This window comes from Alligator sinensis, unplaced genomic scaffold (genome assembly GCF_000455745.1).
Source record: "Alligator sinensis unplaced genomic scaffold, ASM45574v1 scaffold928_1, whole genome shotgun sequence".
Classification (NCBI taxonomy): Eukaryota; Metazoa; Chordata; order Crocodylia; family Alligatoridae; genus Alligator; species Alligator sinensis.
Window position 1 is genome coordinate 1,180,633 of NW_005842229.1, and position 13,643 is coordinate 1,194,275.

A 13,643-nucleotide genomic window follows, 5' to 3' on the forward strand; every position below is an offset into this window, starting at 1 on the left:
CCAAAAAAAGCACATTAAAACTAGTGGCTCATTTATGGCTAGTAGCCTAAGGCCATTCTGATAAAAATTGGAGCATTCAGGTGACGGCAGGGCTTGCTAAATGGCTTAATAATGGAACCGTTAAGCTTCTCACACTGGAGTGGCACTGACATGTCAGAAAAACACTGGCTAGGAGCCAGTTAAACCAAAAAAGGCCCCCAACCATTATATCACATCCTGAAAATCATTTTTTTCCTTCCTTAGCCTCACTTTCTGTCACCATCCTCCTGAGTGTTCTGGCCGACTTTTCCCTCTCTCCCCTTCTTTTAATCTAGTTCTCAAGAGAAGAAGATCCAATCCCACTAATCTCACAAGAGCTACAGCCGTGGGAGGCCCATTAAATCTCATTTTCAGCTCATCCAGAAAAATTGATAAGAGGAAGAGGACGAATAGGAGAATCATAAGCATGACAGTTGCCATAAATAAGAGAAAACAGAGGGCAGATAGAAAAAAAAGTGGAGGTTATTGAAGGAGAAGTGGTCCCGAGTCAGAGATTATTAAAATAAAGGGAAGAGAGTCCAGGTAGTTTGCCTTGGGCAGCAAGAAGTCATGATGATGGGATTCTGAAATAAAGGCTCAATACTACACTAAAGATAACTGACAAAGTTGTAACTGTGAAGGCAAAGAAGCAGAAAAAACAAAAAAAAAAGTCCCTTGCTGTAACGTCACTGCAAGTCCTGGATATTAATATATAGAACTTGCACCAAACCAGGAACCTTGAATGTAATTATTCTGGCTGGGTGGCTCAGAGGTTCTCCTCCAAAGCCGTTCCTATAACAGCTTTAGTTCTGAGTTTCCTCCAGAATTGGAAGGGGGCCTATTTTCTGGTTTGGATTCAGCTGTAGCCAAACTCTCAGGAGGAATAACTTTTGCAGTGGAATGCTATCCCACAGTGGGGTTTTTTGTGGGGGGGAGTTGAATGAGCAATCAGAGAACTACCAGTTTAACCAGCGCTGAATAGCATACTTGTTAGAGGTGATGTAGGGCTCCTTAGCAAAATGAAAATAAATTAATCCCTATATAATAAAATGCAGCATGCAGTAAGTCTAATATTATTACATGGCAAGAAACCAAAATGTGTCTATGCACTCAATGAACTCTATTCTTAAAGCAGCGATTCAGAAAAAAAAGGTGGGGGTGTGGAATTTGTAGATTATAGAAACCATGTAGATTGCTTCTGATCTTCAAAGCAAGTTTGAAGCTCAGGTGACCTACATATCTGTGGAGGAACAATCCTAAGAGGCCTTCTGACTCTGTGTGCAAACCTGAAAAGAAGCCTGATTCTGATTAGATCAGCACTTGCTGTCCTCTCAGAGCTTCAGAGGCAGCTGATACGGCTCAGCTACTTCTAGTAATTAAAGAAACAGGTGGAACAACATAACACTATCACTATGGAACTCAGCAAGTTCATTTCCTTCGATCCTGAGACTCTTGACACTTTCTCTTCATTTCCCCAATATAAAACTCATTTCCGTTCACTGGAACTAAGAATTTGAGGAGGGGGAAAAAAATCTCCTGCACTCACTAATTTATAAAAGAAAAGAAAACCTTAATAAAAGTGAAGCTTTATTAGTTCTAGAAAAAGCCTGTTTATGCTCACCAGTTTAGTGGAAACATTTTGACTGAATAAGAAGGGTGCAAAACTGACACACCACAGGGAGATTAAAGTAACACATGGCAAATAACTCAAACAAAATAACCGTGCTAAAATTTAGATCATAAGGAGAGGAGGGACAAACCAATTATAACTTGAACTCCATTCTGGTTTTCTACATCTCAAGCAACTGAGAAATTGATGGTCCTAAGCCTCATAATTCAGTCAAGTATTGGCTACAAGAAAAAAAAAATGGGGGGGAGGAGGTTAAAAAAATTATACACATTTGTCCATGAACATTTTTTTTTTGCCAGCTGCTGCCTTTTCAAATTTGACCTCCAGATAAACAGTACTGAGACAGGTGCTCTAATTGATTGAGCTTAAGTGACTGTTACATTTATGCCCAGAGACACTTCAGTTTGCAAGTGACATATTTTTCTGCCCCGTCCGGTCCAGCAGTAGAGGGTGCTTCTTCTATCCAATTTTTTTCTGCCAGTTGACAAACAGGCTCCTGGAGAAATAAATAAATAATTCATTTTTCTAAGGCTGGAAAAGCACAGTCTTGCCAATCTAGCACTGGACTACGATTCAGGAGCTCCAGGTTCAATTTTGGGCTCTGGCACAAAATTTCTGCATTACTTTGGACAAGTTGCTATACGGCATGGTTGGTACTCTAAGGCAGACACATTCCTGAGCATGCCCTCTCCACCCCCTCCTGCAAGGCCACTGAGACTCTCCCCACACACATAACTGGACATAATGAGCATGACAACAATTATGTGGGGCACTTCTGCAGCAGCTTCACTGCCTTATTTGCATGTTTGGTGTGTGCAAGTTGGGGTGGTGTCTCCTCCAGGGTACTCCTGACTGGGAGCACCACAGGACTGATGTGGATGTACTCCATCTTCCAGGACTGTCAGTTTTCCTTCAATCAAATGGTGATAAAAATATTTCCCATGCTTTATTTCTTGTCTATTTAGATGGTGATATCTTCAACACAGAGACTATTATGTTTGGGGATATACAATTCACAGATTTTTTTAAGGTCAACAGCCAAACTCCTCCCCTCGTAAAATAAATATTAAAAATAAAGCTTTGGTTCACCTCAAACAAAACTTTATTTTCTCTCTCTTTTTTTTTTTTTAGCCAAAATGAAAAAGCACAATGTTCTATTCAGTTCAGCATAAAACATCCCATTTGACCCAAAATAGAATATTCTAGGTATTCACAAGAGAAGCAAAAATAATGAACGGGCAAGTTGGCTAAAATGCTGGTAGAAAAATTGAGGGTGATGTAGCCCCTCTTATATAATAGTTCAAATGGTTGGGGAACTCACCTAGAAAGTGGGAGGCACAAAGTCTATTCCCTCTAGGGTCAGAGGAGAACCGAACCCATGCCTCCCACAAGACTGCCCAGTACCAAATCAGATCCAGGAATGGGTCAAGGGGTTGTGGCTACACTACTTAACTTTGCCATGCACCATGGTGATGTGTAGGGGTACACAGGGGTGCATGTGCACCCTCTGAGAGCACTGGTGCACCTGCTGACAGGCCATGCTCCCCACTTAAGCAATGGGCAGAGGGGGCAAGTGCCCCCGGGGCAGTGCCCCCGCTGCGAGTGCTGCCCAGGGAGTGGGAGCCACAGCCACTTCCAGAAATGCCACAGCCACTTCCAGGTGTCCTGCGGCCACTTCCCAGTTGGCGTGATGGGCCGTGGGGGACCCCCTGCCGGTGGGCAAGATTGGCCACGTGCCCCCCCGACTAAGGTGGCACCAGTCGCCCATGGCCATGCACATGCAGTGAGCTCACTGCCTGGTCAGTGTGGGCTCCTACCAAAGCTCTGCATAAGCAGTGAGCTCTGAACTCACAAGCTGATCAGGGCAGGGGCTAGCTGGAGACCTTGCTTTCACATGGTGCCGGAGCCCAGGGGACAAGCAATGTTGCTGTTGGCACTTCTCCCTGTTGAATTCAGCAGAAAGGAAAAGGAAGAGGATAACTGGTGGTGACAGCCTGGGCCCTGGAGCTTTGTTGAAGCAAGGGCTTCAGCCAGACCCTGCACCAACAGCTCATGTATGGCACAGCCAAACTGCGAGTATACCACACTGCTGCCGCCCCCTGGATCTGCCCCAAGTTCCCCACTGCCAGGCTGAAGGCTTTCTGGTGTAAGTTACTCCCAATTCCTCCTGTTGAAGCTGTCCCACTTCATACTGAGTATTCGAACAAAGCAGTCATTGCAATAGAGACTGACTTCCCTAGCCCAGTGGTGAGGACATTCACCTGGGAGTTAGGGTAGCTACATTCCAGTCACCAGAGGTGGATTAAGAGTTACTGGGGCCCTGGGCAAACACAAAATTGGAGGCCTCCTCTAGAAGTGCATGTATATATTAGTCACATATCAGATCAGCACAGATAAAAGGAAAATTAGCATTATTGGCCATCAGCTTTTTTTGGCTGATGTACCTGATAATGTCACCAATAAATGCCGTGTGCATGCACGCAGCCACCATGCACGTGGCCAGGAATGCAGCCCAGCAGCTTGGAGAGCAGTATCTTGCCAGTAAGTCTTTGGGAAAGAAGGTGGGGGAGAGATGAGGCCTGGGGTGGGGGGCGGCAGATCAAGCCCCCCACAGTGAGGGAGGCAGTGCAGGAGGGGCAGAGGCTGGGGCAGGCCTAGCTGGGCAGTGAATGGGACCCTGGGGTGGGGCGTGGGGTGGAGCTGCAAGTGGCTCAGCTAGAGTGCACAAGGGGGTGGGCAGCTCCCTGCCACTGCATGCACCCCCAGGGGAGGCATGGGGTGAATGTGACCCCCAGATTTGTGCATGGGGTGAGGGTGGACTACCCACTACAGGCTTGGGGCCAGGGCAGCGCTGGCCTCTTCCTGGTGGGGGGGTTGGGAGCGGGGCAGGTAGTGGCAGCAGCACTGGGAGGGGTGGCTACAGAGAATTTTGGGGTGGCTATAGCCCTCCAAGCCCCCCCTAGCACCGCCCCTGCTCAGAGCACTCTGCTCTGCTGCCTTTCCCTCGGGAGCCCACTGCTGTGGGGCAGGCAGGGGTGCGTGGCTAGCGCAGGGCTCCTGAGGAAAGACTTAACGGAGTGCCCTGAGCAGGGGTGGCACTAGGAGGGGATTTGTGGGGCTTTAGCCACCCCAGTATTCAGTTTAGCTCCCCCCATAGCCACCCCTCCCAGTGTTGCTGCTGCTGCTGCCACCTGCCCCGTGCAGCTGAGCCCGTCTTGCCCCTGCCTGCCCCAGCCTGGCCCCCCACTGGGAAAGGCCAGCATAGCTCCTGGCCCCAAGCCTGCAGTGGGCAGCCCGCCCTCACCCCGTGCACAAATCCAGTGGGCATATGCCTCCCTATGCTCCCCTGGGGATGCACGCAGGGGCAGGGTGTTAATCCACCTATGCCAGTCCCTATTCTAGTGAACACTGAATTATTTATATAGTGCAATGGATGGAAAACAGTGATGTTATTAGGCTGCTGTTCTTCCCTCTCAGCCTTGTCAAATATTATACCAATACCACTTGCCCTAGTGTGTCACTTTAAGGTAAATTTAATAGAGTAATGTCCCTGCTTGACCCTATGAATTGGAACCCTCTTCTCCTTTCTTGGGATCTGACATTTCAGCAAAAGCAGCTGAAATAGCTATTCTGTTCTAACCTCTGCTCTTCAGATGCAACTCACATGCTATAAAAGAACAAAAATACAGAAAAAGAAAAAGAAACAAGAAACAGAAAAACAAACAAAAAAACCAAGAACATAGGTTTATAACAGTATTGTCAAGTATGCTAGCTTTCACCAGGTCAATTACAAGCAGCATTGGCAAGAAGTTCTGACCAATAAGCAAACTCACATAACCAAAGAGAGTGTACTGAATAACTACAGTTATGAATAACTGTAACTGAATAACTGGTTATTGGGACTCTTCCACTTGCCCTCTCTTGTTTCTATTGGTTATGGCAAAAGAGGGAGCTGCTCCAAAAACCCCAACAGGACATCCTGACTGGCCTGGTTTCAGTGCCTTTTGGCTGTTGTAGGGTATCTATAAAAAAACATCAAAATTATAGTTCCTTTAAAAACCCCAAGACTAGTTTCTAAAACTGCCCAGGATGAAGGATGCAGACCTGGCAAGATCCTAGGTGTAACTAGCATGGGCAACTCATCTACCTAAATTTGGATTTCTAAGAGAGAAACCAGAAGTTAAAAGAGCATAAACTGTTCTAATACATATTCAAGTAAGATACAGCTTGGAACAAGAGTCTCTTGGTCTGTTGGCTGTGAAGATGTCTGTTAAACTTCCAAACCCTCCTGCCTCCCTGCTGGTTCCTTGCTCCTTGTGGCTTTTTCCAGACTGCTTTTACACACAGTCTATGGCATCTGAACGGAAAGCTGCCTGTGTTTTATGCTCTTCCTAGTTTGCAAGAAAAACAAATGTAAATCAAACTTCACATTTGTAGTACCTAGGAAGAAAATGTTAGATTCAAAGTTCACATATATATAGCAGCATAGTCAAAGCTACTAGATGACATGTTTTGTGCAAATGATTTTTAAGATTTCTCTGGCAAAGAAAGAGGCATGAATAAGAAAAACCATTTCCTCTTTTTGCATAAAAGAGAAAGGGGTGGGGGCAAAAAGCTCTGCATTACTAAGCATGTAACAAACCTTGTGAGATATGTATATGTGTTAAAGCACTATACAAGCAGATCAGGATATGTCCACCCTGCATAATACAATGCAGTACACAGACACCCCTGACAAACACCCAGATAATTTCCCAGGTGGGACTTCATTTTAACACAGCTAGACTACTGAGGTAAACTCAATAAAGGTAGCTTGGGTATCGCTACACTGCACTGCATTGTGCCATGTAGACATACCCTCAGTTTATTTATTAAAAATGTTATACAAGCGGAGACTCAGTTGAGTTGATGTCAGCTAGTTTCTAACAAGCCCCTGTTTTCGTGAAAGAGCTGCTTTGTGCCTTCTTAAATCAGCTTGACAAAGGACATAAAAACACACATAAACGTAAATATTGTTACAATTAACAATGGGAAAAAAACACTGCAGACAATTACAGTAAGCAACTGTTGAAAAGGTCTTATCTGTCCACAGATGCCATGGGTGCATATTGTACATTGCTATTTCTGTTATGCAAAGGAAGTGTGAACCAATTAGATAAAATCAAGAACTGACTCAAAACTTTCAGCATTTTCCCAAATGAATCTCAAAAGCAGTCAGAAAGCACTTCTGCTTAACTGCAAACACTATTTCCCTGTCCCACTAATTTCATCAACGCCAGCGTGTCTCTCTTTCAGCAGTTTCTGACATTTCTACTGAACCTACATATCACACTGGGGCCTCCTTGAGACAAGCCTATTTTTTTTGTAAGCCATTAAGAGAGGCCAGCTAGGGTCCAGCCCTAGGCTCACAGAAAATATAACCAAATCTACCAGGAGTCTCAGATACAGTAGGAGGAATACCAGAGGGTAAGTGTAAAAGAAGTTACCGTTACAGGTACAGGAGGGGCTACGCAAAGAAGCAATTTTATTCAGGATATGAGTGACTATGTTAATACCACTATGTGAACAAATTGCTGCTAGGATCTTAAGACGATAAATTCTCAGCTGGATGCGTATACAGTTAATAAAGGCGCTGCGCTTTCTCTCCTGACCCAAGTACCTAGGTATCAAACACCAACACCTTGCTTACCAGCCAGAAATGTAGTGTCAGCTAGTGCACATCCTGTTGTGTTCACATAATCTGTACCCAACATGCAGCTGCATTTAATAAGTGGACCGCTTCGTTCTTCTGCATTAGATTATGGGCATCTCAGTGCATCGCCCTATGGACACCATTATGGTAATGAAATCACACAGTGCCAAAGTCATGAATAACTCCAGCAACATACATATTAAAAAAAAAATGTGGCTTTTCTGTCATCAGACACAAAGGAATTTTAAAAAGTGCTGTGAGCCAGAGCTGCTATCTAAACATCCTAACCAAACACTGAAGTCGTTCATCAGCATTACAAACAGTGGGTGATGCTCCTTCAGCTACTTGGGCCAGTAAACTCTTCCTGTTCTTCCAGCTGCAATCACCAGCATCACACAGTTCTTGTTTGGATTGAACTGCAACTGGCCAGGGGCAGATCTAGGGGGGTGAAGTAACACAGCCACATCCCTTTGATTCCTGGTCCACCCAAGCTTTAAAACCAACTGCCTGGGAGCAACAGCAGAATTTCTCTTCAGACTGTGCTGAGGGAGCCAACTGACTTCACAGCTCATTATCATCTCCCTGATCCTCAGTCTCTCGTCACTCCAGAAGTGTTAACGACCCTCTCTCTCTTAATGATTTTGATGTTCCACTATTCAAACTTTTTTTTTTTTTTTGTGCAACTGTGCTGTCTGTTCGCCATTCCTGGTAATGTCTCTTTCCTATTTCACAGCCCTGTAGACTATTTTTAGCTCTAGCTAAAAACCTTAACTCAGGTGTGGCAATATTAACTCAGGTGTAGAAATAACTGACAGTGAAGCACTGGAAGTATGGTCAAGATGCTCAAGAAGACTAGATTTTGTTTTTACAAATCTGAAGAAGAGACATACATTTAACTATAATAACTACAGCACCAATGAAATAACATCATTTGACTATTTTGCCTAGTTTGTTACACTTATTTTGCCTAGTTTATTACACTTTTTAAACTGAATAAATCATATAGCAATTTAGTACACATTCCAATAAAGTTATATTTGTTTTTGCTTTGATCTTAAACTGAGTAATATACTATTAGGACCCTCAGAATTAGGTCTGTGTGCCCCCCGCTCCCCCCAAGCCTCTGTCCTGCCACATGGCTGTGGGAGAGGCAGCTGCAGGGGTCCACAGGCAGCCTTCAGTTTCTGAGAAACTGTGTTATGTTATATGTGATGATGCAACATACTGCCTGCACCCCTCTTTTGAAAATCCTAGATCTGCCCATGGATCTGGCTAACCATCAATTACGTGCAGAACCGATCCAGACTCGGGAATATTCATGACCTGCTTCTTCCCTGGAGTAGGGTTACCATATTTCCAGTATCAAAAAAGAGGACACCTCTGGGGAGCCAGGGAGGAACGGCAAGGGGGAAGAGGGGGAAAAGGGGATAAGAAGGGGAAGGGGTATATGATTGGGGGCAGGCAGTGATAGGCCCATTCCCTGCCTCTGCCCCTTACTCCTAAACCACAGCCCCCCCAACCCTGCTGCTGCCTCTCACTCCTGACCCACTATACCCTGGACCCCAGTCCTGCCAGTGCCTCTCACTCCCAACCCACAGCTTCCTGCCCCCTCCCTCCCCCCAGCCCTGCTGCCCACAGAGCTCACACATGCGCGCACACATTCTCTCTCTGTGTCTCTCTTACCTGCAAGCAGCTTGCCGGGCACGCACACAGAGCATGTGATTCCCTGACAGCCAATTACCTTGCCCTGCTGCCCCCAGCCCCAAGTAGCCAAGCTGGAAGTGCCTGGGAAAAGTAGAGGCAGAGCAAAAACCCAGACATTTGCTTGGATTTTTAAAAACCCACCCAGACAGTTGTAGACCAAAAAAAAAGGACATGTCCAGGAAAACCCAGATGTATGGTAACCCTATGGCCTGGAGGCAAGGACTAAGATGTATAGGATTCGTGGAAGAAGTGTGCTTGAGAAGCAGGAAGAGTTGAAGATACTCTAAACTGGATCAGGGAAAGGATTCTAGACAGAGGCACTATAATAAAGCAAAAGTACAAGGATGACCTAAAGCAGGGCTGGCCAACTGGTGGTTCACAAGGGGTCAGAAAGCTGCCTGTGGACCCCTGCAACTGCTTCTCCCATAGCCATATGGCAGGACAGAGGTGGGGGGGGGGGGGGGGGATGGGCACTCACTACTAGTTCTGCCTACACAGCAGTTGTTCACATGCCACTTTTATGGCTATGTAACATGTCATGACCCAAAGGGTATGATTTTGTGTGTGCTTCGGCACTGCAGAATTATTTCCTGCCACATCGAGCTTTCTTTGCACGGTGCAATTCTCAGTTGCATAGAGAAAACCCCGGTGCAAAGGAGTTCCCACCACCCGTATGTAAATTTGTTCCCCACTATTGGCTGTTTCTAAATTATTCCTACGTGGCGGCTAGCAATTGGCTTGCTAGCCGTATAAGAGGCTTGAGCGGTTTCCACCCAAGTTGGAGGAGGAGAACTTCACATCCATCTCGTGAAGAACTCTAGGCGTGTTGTGGAGCCTAACAAACCCCACGTGTGCCTTGGAGGAGGATACAGGGGCCTGATCAACCTCGAGCCTCTCCCCGTCGCTGCCTGATCCCTCGACGTACCCTTCCCTGCGCGCTCGTGGAGAGTCACCTTTTGGACTCTCATCGTGGTATCCAGAGCTCTGTCCGGGTTTAAGAGGCTCGTTTTCTACGGGTCTTGTTCGTGCGAGTTTTCTTTTCGTTTGTAACTGCAACTTAAGCGAAGTTTTTCCTGCCTGCACCGCAACCATCTACAGTGTAAGTAAAATAATCTTTAATCAACCGCTACGAGTCCGTGCCTAATTCTAGTCCGTCGTGCCGAATTCCCTGACCCACGTGCCAGGGCTGCTGGCCACAGCCCGCCGCACACCCCCAAAAGCCTCGGACCGCTCCGGCCCACACATAACAGAGGGGCAATGGGCCAGCTTCACAGAAACCCCACCAAGACACAGGTTACAGATTTTCACCAATGCCATAGAGAAGCCAAAGGGAAATTAAACATCATCTGGGATGGAGTCCCACTGGCTAATCACCTGAACCCTGTGTATTTGGGAGTTACATTGGAACAAACACCTTTAAAGAACCTGTAGAGAAGATGAAAAGTAAAGTCAGCGCCAGCAACAACATGCTTTGAAACAGTGCTGGACACACGAATTGGCAAACTAGGTGGCCACCCGGAACCTGGACAGAAAGGGGGCCTGAAAACGGTAAGTTTTTTTTTCCATTGTCAGATTATTATTATCATTATCTCTGGCAAAGTGGGGTCTGATACTAAAATTTCACCCGGGGCCGCCAGGAGTCTAGGTACGCTGCTGCTTTGAAAGCTGGTCACCTCAAAGTGGAGAGTGAACCCAGCTACATTACGAATCACTGCTATTGCCTTGTGTTACTCCCCTGCAGAATATGCATGTCCAGTTTAGGAATGATCAGTTCATGCCAAGAAAACAGACCCAGTTCTAAATGACAGCTGGCATGAAATAACAAGATGTCTAAAGCCAACAGCAAAGAACACCTGTACTTACTGGCTGGCATTGCATGATCTGATATCAAAAGAAAGGTAGCAAGCCAAAAAGAAAGATCACAGCAGATGAAAGACCCCAGGCATCTGCTCTATAGTTACACAGAAGTAACTAAATTCCTTAAAGTGTGAAAGAGTTTTGTGACCAGCATAGGTGATGCATAGGGGAAGCACAGAGGGGCACATGTCCCCCACTGAGATTGGCCACCGCCGAAGCCGCTGCCTACTTCTGCGGGTGGTCGCCGCTTGCCACCCGCCTCCCCCCCCTTGCCACCTTGCCACCAACACGGCCGACGGCATGTACGGGTGGTCCCTGCTTGCCACTCATCACCACCTCCCCCCACCGCTGCTAATACCAATGCCAGCAGCTGCAGGCAGTCCCCACTTGCTGCTCGCCACCGCCAATATTGATGCCTGCAGCTGCAGGTGGTCCCCACTTGCCACTTGCCACCGTGGTGCCCCCCCCACCAGTCATGGGAGGCACCAGTCATTCATGGTGACCAGTGTTGTGCCATTGGACACAGAGGGTGTGGCTGAAGTTATGGAAGGAAAGACTATGTGCAATCAGGTTCTCTGAAATGGACCTGGAACTGCAGGAGGACCTTCTAAGAGGGGCAGATATAAATTGGCCAACATAGAAATGTCTGAATCTCCTGCACATGCAGACTGGAAAATCAAAAACAAACATGATCAAATGGGGCTACTCTAATGACATGAATATATGCCAGTGCAGTGAAGTGCAGACTATGGAGCACATGCTTGTTTGCCAACTCTTGCTGAGACCTGCACAAAGGAGGACTTCACTGTGGGAATGGAAGAGCAATCACTTGTGCACAATTCTGGAAAAACATCTAGCTTATGACAAGGACACAAAAAAAAGAAGGGGACCAAATAGAAGCATATGGGAGAAATTTTCTGAAAGTCTGTGTGAAGAACTTCTTGGAGCTTACCTAAAATGAGAGGTTTTCATTTTACTAACAAAGTTTTAAAACTACCGGTGCATTCAGGGAATCAGTTGTTGTGCGTACCACGTGTTCCTTAGTGTGCCCAAAATTAGATGCCCAAAAAGCAAAAGTAAAACTTTCTATCTTTATGATGGAGGCTTTGAAATAAGCAGTTTAACGTCTGACTTTGTGGTGAATGAAAGACCATCTAAGGTAGAAATTAATTTTTCCTGTGTAATTTTTTTGCATTTCAACAGCTTGGGATTACTAATAGTAGAGTGAGTAATCAACTTCTGCTGTTAACATTTTTAAAGACATAACCCAAGCTGACAATAAAAAACTGAAATCCTGTTGTTGTGAATAGCAACCATTAATTGTCAAAGTTTCAATCCACTTCGATCCTTGAGAGGGAAAAGCACAAGCTATTCATAGTGAGAGAATGGCTCCTTCCAAGAGTTTGACAGCTACAACCTTGTGTCAATACTATGACAATAAAGTATTTAATTGCATGATCACATGACTGTGGATATGGCATACAATCTGGCAGACACATCTGGGAGATATTAGATATGATATAATACCTGGCTAGAAGGACTGAACCTGGTATCGTAGGATTTGACTCTCCTGCCTGACTGAGACTTTCGGACTTTCTGGGCTTGTCTCAAAGGACGGCTTTCTCTAGCCCATACTGGGCCGCATCTACATGGTAAACTTATGACATCCAACAGTACTTCCCCCACCACACAGCACTGATCCAGGCAAATTATCTCCTAAAGTGTAAGCAGTGTAGCCACATCAGGGTACCAGGGACAGGCTAATTGACCCTGACACTCCATAATGCTAAATAACCCTCTTAAAGTGCTATGAAGTTGCAGCTACAGTGCTTCTGGCTTAGGAAGCAGCCTACTCATATGAATACAACATGTATTGAGGGCACCACTGTCAGAAACTGAGGCATGACCTTCACTGGTAGATAGCAGTTATGGAGGATAAAGCAGGGAAGAATTAAAGATGGTGTCACAGAAAGGTGTTTCTGATGTATCAGCAAAAAATAGGCAGATATGGTAGAAGGGAGGAGCATTGAGCTCAAAACTGAGATTTAACTGACTTTAGTATTTAAATTCTCAAACAGTAATGTCACAATGCAGAAGTCTTTTGTGGAGAAAATTAACTCTTGACCTTCACTTTGTGTTAATAATAATATATTGTTAACCTCCTCCATAAGACAATGTTGCTCAGTTCTTTAAATGTAATTACTTTCTATTTTCCCCCCTAAATAATGATAAACAACCTTGGACCACAACAAAACATTAAGCATTTCCATTCACAATTTTTTACCTATTGTTTGTTATTCATACCAAATCACGTCTTTGTATAGGCATTCAGTAAGTTGCACTAAGCTGCTTTTTCCTATACATTTTTAATAAGTTTATGAAAAAATATAAACATCAGGGAAAATATTGTTTCAGGAGGCATTCTCCCCTCATTTTGTTTTTTAGATTACTGCATTTGGGTAAGTACAGTGATCACTATTAAATAATTTACCAACATTTGTCACAAAGGCATGTCTAACCACATAGACCCATTGACTTTTGTAAGTGTTGTCACAACCCAACGTTGTGGTTTTTTGTTTTTGTGTGCTTCGGCACTGCTAAATTATGTCCCCGCCAAATTGCAGCTCCTTTGCACGGTAGAGTTTTCTGCTGCAATAGGAGAACCCGCGTGCAGAACAGTATTTCCCGCCAGTTTGTAGCCTTCTTTGCATGGTGCATTTCTTTTGCATCATAGTGATGCAC

General features: G+C 45.3%; 1 long non-coding RNA gene across 2 annotated transcripts in view; it reads right to left on the reverse strand.

The window, feature by feature from the left end:
• Nucleotides 1–1,629: 1,629 nt before the first annotated feature.
• The window catches only part of LOC102372567, an 83,873-nt gene continuing 71,859 nt past the window's right edge, over nt 1,630–13,643 (reverse strand). For both annotated transcript variants that reach the window (XR_324271.1, XR_324270.1), the window contains exon 4: nt 1,630–2,144. This is a non-coding gene — a long non-coding RNA (uncharacterized LOC102372567). The remainder of the gene's footprint in view (nt 2,145–13,643) is intronic.